At 40.4% G+C, this 6,593-nt stretch overlaps 1 pseudogene; it reads left to right on the top strand.

Moving 5' to 3' along the window:
* The first annotated feature begins 5,667 nt into the window (after positions 1-5,667).
* LOC115305055 lies at positions 5,668-5,955 on the top strand (annotated as a pseudogene).
* The last annotated feature ends 638 nt before the right edge of the window (positions 5,956-6,593 follow it).

Raw genomic sequence — 6,593 nt, 5'->3', positions numbered from 1 at the left:
AGAAAAAGTGATTCTTCCACTTAACTTTTCCTTCCCAGAATTGTTTTAGCTATTCTAGTTCCTTTGTCTTTCCATATAAATATTTATTTATTTATTTATTTATTTATAAATAGGCTTCATACCCAATGTGGGAAATAAACTCACCACTTTGAGATAAACAGTCAGATGCTCTACTGACCAGGATACGCAGGCACCGTCCATGTGAGTTTTAGGAGAACGGTCTGTAACTACAAAAAACCTGCTAGGGCTTTTATAGGAAGTGTGTTAAGCTGTATATCAATCGGATGAAAAGTGACATCTTGACTATGTTGAATCTCCCAATCCAGAACATGTTTTAGCTTTCCAATTATTTAGAAAAAAACTTTTAAAAATTTCTCTTATCAGCATTGTCATTTTTTCCTTTTCTTTTCTTTTTTAAAATTAAAAAAATAAATTTTTTATTGAGACTGAGAGAGACAGAGCGGGGAAGGGCAGAGAGAGAGGGAGACAGCGACTGGGAAACAGGCTCCAGGCTCTGAGCTGTCAGCACAGAGCCCGAAGTGGGACTCGAACCCACGAATGTAAGATCATGATCTGAGCCAAAGTCAACCAACTGAACCACCCAGGCGCCCCATTATTTTTTAAAAATTTTTAATGGTTTGTTTATTTTTGAGCCCGAGACAGAGTATGAGTAGGGGAGGGGCAGAGAGAGAGGAAGACACAAAATCTGAAGCAGGCTCCAGGCTCTGAGCTGTCAGCACAGAAACTGATGCAGGGCTTGAACCTACGAATGTTGAGATCATGACCTGAGCCGAAGTCGGATGTTTAACTGACTGAGCCACCCAGGGGTCCCTCTTTTCTTTTCTTATTGTTTTTTATCTGACAGAAAGAGAGAGAGTGAGGGGAAAGGGCAGAGGGAGAAAGAGAGAGAGAAAATCTTAAGCAGTCTCCATGCTCAGCATGGAGCCCAATGCAGGGCTCAATCCCATGATCCCGGGATCATGACCTTAACGGAGATCAAGAGTCAGACACTCAGCTGACTGAGCCAGCCAGGTGCCTAGTGTTGTATCATTTCAATCATACAAGTCCTGTACATGTCTTGTTAGATTTATATCTAATTATTTAGTTTTCTGGATGATTATAAATAGCATATTATTTTAAATTTCTCTGGCCACATGTTCATAGCTAGTAGATACAAAACAATTATTTTTTGTATGTTTATCTTGTATCCTGTGACCTTGCTGAACTTACAAAAGTAGTTCAAAGTGTTTTTTTTAAGATTCTTTGAGATTTTCTAAATAAGTATACGTCATCTAAAAACGGGATGGTTTTACTTCTGTTTCCATTCTGCATGCCTGTGTGCCTTTTACTTCCTTTTTTTTACGCCTTATTACACTGGCTGCAAGTTCCAGTGTTATACTGAATAAGAGTGATAAAAGCAGTCATCCTTGCCTTGTTTCCAATTTGAAGAGGAAAGAAGTCAGTATTTGCCATTAAGTATAATGTTAGCTGTAGGTTTTGGTAGGAGCTTTTTATCAAGTTCAGAAAAGTTCTCTATCCTACTTTTCTGAGAGTTTTTATCATAAATGGGTGTTAAATTTTGTCAAATGTTCTCTATTGATATGATTGTGTGGTTTTTCTTCTTGAGCCCATTAATATGGCAGAACCCACTGATTGAATTTTTGAAGTTTATTGTATTGTGAGAGAGAAAGAGAGAGAGAGAGAGAGAGAGAGAGAGAGACAGGGAGAGAAAGGGACAGAAGATCCGAAGCAAGCTCTGTGCTGACAGCAGAGAGCCTGATGCAGGGCTCCAACTCATGAACCATTAGATCATGACCTGAGCTGAAGTCAGACACAAAACCAACTGAGCCATCCTAGGCGCCCCTGATTGATTTTTTTAAATAATTATATTTGATGGGGGAGGGGCAGAGAGAGGGAGAGAGAGAGAATTCTAAGCAGGCTCCAAGCTGTTAGCCGCCCGGTTCAGGGCTTGATCTCATGAACTGGAGATCATGACCCAAGCCACATCAAGAGTTGGACACTTAACTGACTGAGCCACCCAAGAGCCCCATCCATTGATAGATTATTAAATATTGAACCAGACTTGCATCCCTGGAATAAATGCCACTTGGTCACAGTGAATAATACTTTTTTATGTATCATGACATTCTATTTGCTAATACTTTATTCACGAGAGTTACAGGTATGCAGTTTTCTTTTTTTTATACTGCCTTTGTCTGCTTTTGTTATTAGGATAAAACTGGCTTTATAAAATGAATTGGAAAGTGTTCTTCTATTTTCTGGAAGAGATTGTGTAGAATTGGCTTTAATTCTTCTTTACTCATTTGGAGAATTCTCCAGTGAAACCATTTGAACCTGGATATTTCTCTTTTGGAAGCTATCAAATCATAAATTAAATTGCCTTATTAGTTATACAGATATTCAAATTATCTATTTTACTTTGCATGAGTTGTACTAATTTGTGTTTTTTGAGGAAATGCTCCATTTTGTCTAAATTGTTAAAATTGTGTAGAGTCTATGGTATTGTCCTATGATCCTTTCATGGAGTGTGAGTGGGGGAGGGGCAGAGAGGGAGACACAATTGGAAGCAGGCTCCAGGCTCTGAGCTGTCAGCACAGAGCCTGAGCAGGGGCTCAAACTCATGGATGATGAGATCATAACCTGAACTGAAGTCAGACACTTAACCAACTGAGCCACCCAGGCGCCCCAATATTTTTTAAGTCTTATTAAATCCAGTTGATTTTTTAAGTGAGCTCCATGCCCAATATGGGGCTTAAACTCACAGCCCTGAGATCAAGAGTGGCATGCTGTACCAACTGAGCCAGCCAGGCACCGCACAAGACTATAGTTTTTACTCAAACTGTCAAGCATTATTTAGAAAACTTAAGAAAAGCCTATTGTATTTTACTCCTGCTTTGCTTACCGTGTTCTTCCATCTTCCTAATGGTCCCAGGTTCCTTGTTTTATTGTTTCCTTTCTGTTTAGAGAACTTCCTCTATCCATTTTTAAGTGACACACTCTCTTAGTTTCCTTCATCTTAGAATGTCTTGATTGTCCCTCCCTGCTGAAGGATATTTTCATTGGGTATAGGATTCTGGATTGACCATTGTTATTTCCCCCCCTGTAATTAAAGCTATATTACTACTTCTTTCCAACGTCCATTTTCTGAAGAACCTTCTGTCATCCAAATTATTTTTCCTCAATAGGTAAGTTGTCATTTTACCTGGCTGATTTCAAGATATTTTGTTTTTAGTTTTCAGAAGTTAAATTGTCATATTTCTTGGCATGGATTTCTTTGGGTTTATCCTGTTTAGGGTTCTCACTTTCTTGAATCTATGGGCTTATGTTTCTTGCCAAATAGGAGAAGTACTAAGCCATTATTTCACCAATTACCTTTTAAGGCTGGTCCTCTTTGTCTTTTTCTTCTTGGACTCTGATGACACAAACATTAAATCTTTTGTGATTGTCCTACAGGTCTCTGAGGCTCTGGAGGGTTTTGTTTTTTTGTTGTTGTTGTTTTTATTTTCAGATCATTTTCTTTTCTTTCTCTTGTTTAGATTAGGTAATTCCTATTGTTGTGTCTTCCAGCTCAGTGATTATTTTCCCTACCACTTCCATTCTATTGTTGAGCCTATCCTCTGAGATATTTACTTCAGTTATTACATTTTTCTGTTCAAAATTTTCCATTTGGTCTTCTTCTATCTTTGTTGTTGTTGTTGTTGTTAAGTCTATCTTCTCACTTGTTTCAAGCTTGTAATTGCTTGCTGAAACATTTGTATCATTATTGATTTTAAATATTTGTCAGAAAATTCTAACACCTCTGTCATCTTGGTGTTGGCATCTATTGATAGTCTTTTTGTCCACTTTGAGATCTCACAGTTTTTGGTAAATTGAGCGATTTTTCTTTCTTTTATTTTTATTAACGTTTATTTATTACTGACAGAGAGAGACAGAGCAAGAGCAGAAATGGGAGGGGCAGAAAGAAAGACACAGAATCCAAAGCAGTCTCCAGGCTCTGAGCTGTCAGCACAGAACCTGATGTGGGGCTTGAACTCACGAACAGCAAAATTATGACCTGATCTGAAGTCTGATGCTCAACTTATGAGCTACCCAGGTGCCCCAACTGAGCAATTTTTCAACTGAAACTGGACGTCTTTATACTATGTTCCGAGACTCTGACTTTATTTAAACCTTCTACTTTAATTGGCTTTTTCTGCTAACAGTGCAGCAGGGGAGGATGGAGGTAGAAGCAGCTTCCCCACTTAGTTGCCATTAAAACCCAAGGGTTGGGGTGGTAGTTCCAGCTCCTTCCAAGATCTCCACTGACACTGCGATGAGGGGACCTTCTTTATTGCTGAGTGATGGTGAAAGTCCAGAGTCTCCACTAGCCTCTCCAACACCATCCCGGCAGGGAAAGGAGGGCTGCCTCGTTACTGCTGACGTGGAGCCGATGTCCAAGCCTTGTCATGGTCTCGTCTTACACCACAGGGTTAGGGAGCTTATCATCGGCCAGAAGGGAGGAAAGTTCCAACTCCTTAACTGGCCTGCACCACGTTAGCATGGGTGTTGGGGCACCTGGTTAAAGACCTGCAAGCTGTACAGACCAGCTGCTCATTCAGCTTTGCTGGCACGTGTGGGCATGGGGCCACATTTTTTTGTTGTTTGAATGGAGTAAAGCAGTTATTGTCTAAAAGTTTTTTCTTTGCTAGAGAAAACAGCCTTTTATCTTTTCTTTCTTTTTTTAAAATTTTGCATTAATTTTTTTTTTAACATTTATTCACTTTTGAGAGAGAAAGAACATGAGCAGGGGAGGGGCAGAAAGAGACAGAGACATAGAATCGGAATCAGGCTCCAGGCTCTGAACTGTCAGCACAGAGCCCCAGGCATGGCTCGAACTCACGAACCACAGATCATGACCTGAGTAGAGGCTGGACACTTAACCAACTGAGCCACCCAGGCGCCCCTCTTTCTTTCTTATTTGTCTGCACTCATTGTTATTTCTTGTTGCCATCTTCTTCAGCTTCAAGTATAGGATCTAGACGGTAAGAAGAAAACCCAGGGAACTTGCTACCATGTCATTCCTCAAGTCCTGAGGTCCCTAACTGGTGTGTCTTTCCATTTTTCCATCTCTTGGAGTCTTATTATTTAACAAATATTATATATATATATATATAATATTTGTTAAATAATATATATATATATATATCCTGGGGACGCCTGGGTGCCTCAGTCATTTAAGCACCTGATTCTTGATATTGGCTCAGGTCATGGTCTCATGGTTCTTGGGATGGGATGGAGCCCCACATTGGGCTCTGTGCTGACAGTATGGAGCCTGCTTGGGATGCTCTCTCTCCCTCTCTCTGCCCCTCCCCCACTTGCTTGTGCATGTTCTTTCATTCTCGCTGTCTCTCACATAAAATAAATAAACATTAAAAAATTTTTTTCGGGGCACCTGGGTGGCTCAGTCGGTTAAGCCTCCGATTCGGCTCAGGTCAGATCTCACGTTCGTGGGTTCGAGCCCCGCGTCAGGCTCTGAGCTAGCTGTTAGCACAGAGCCTGGAGCCTGCTTCCGGTTCTGTCTCCTTCTCTCTCTGAGCCTCCCCCTCTCATGCTCTGTCTCCCTCTGTATCAAACATTAAAAAAAAAAATTTTTTTTCATAGGGCGACATGGCTGAATGCACCAACAAGGTTGGAATTATTGGTAAATACTGGACACATTATGGTGTCTCCCTCAGGAAAATGGTGACGAAGCCAGCACGCCAAGTACACTTGCTCCTTCTGTGGCAAAACCTAGATGAATAAAGGAGCTGCGGGGATCTGTGGTTCCTGCATGGAAACCGTAGTGGGTGGTGTCTGGACCTTCAATGCCACTTCTGCTGTCACAGTCAAGTCGGCCACAGAGGACGGGAGGAGTTGAAAGACCAGCAGAAGCTCCACCATTTGAAACACTGCTAGCCTATAATAAATGGATTAATTTATATAACAAAAAAATTTTTTTTCAGAGAATAAAATAAACAAAAAATATATCCTATTCAGGGATTTCAACTGTACTTAAGAGAGAAATATAGGGAAAGTATGTCTACTTAATCTTCCCAGAAGTGGAAAACCTGCCTAGCGCGTTTAAAAGTCCACAACTGACCATGTGAGTCACTGGTTAAAATCCTTAAGTGGCTTTATTAAGGATAAAGACCAAAACCCTTTGCACAGGTCTATTGAACAATCCTGCATGACCTGGCCCCTACCTGTGGTACAGGTTTCATAACCAAATTGGGAGTATGCAGCATTTGCCAATTGCCATGGTGTAAATACTAGTATTATGGACAATTTCAAGCTACTAACATGAAGTTGTTAAATACAGAATTGGGAAGATATGAACAATGGGCTCTTGTATAACATTACAGACTTATTTTTATCACTCTTTTGTCACTATGTCACCATCTGTAGGTCACTGTTAGTCCCTTCTCCTAATTTAAGCCCTCCAACAACTTCCCATAACATCTGCAAATAAAATCCCTACTTGTGATCTGGCCTCTTTCTCTGCCTCTGTCTGACATCTCTTACTACACCTTTCTTGCTCAGTAAGCTTCAAATTT

The sequence above is a fragment of the Suricata suricatta genome, chromosome 10 (genome assembly GCF_006229205.1).
Source record: "Suricata suricatta isolate VVHF042 chromosome 10, meerkat_22Aug2017_6uvM2_HiC, whole genome shotgun sequence".
Lineage (NCBI taxonomy): Eukaryota > Metazoa > Chordata > Mammalia > Carnivora > Herpestidae > Suricata > Suricata suricatta.
Note: the sequence above shows the minus strand (reverse complement) of the source record. Positions and strands in the feature narration are given on the sequence as shown.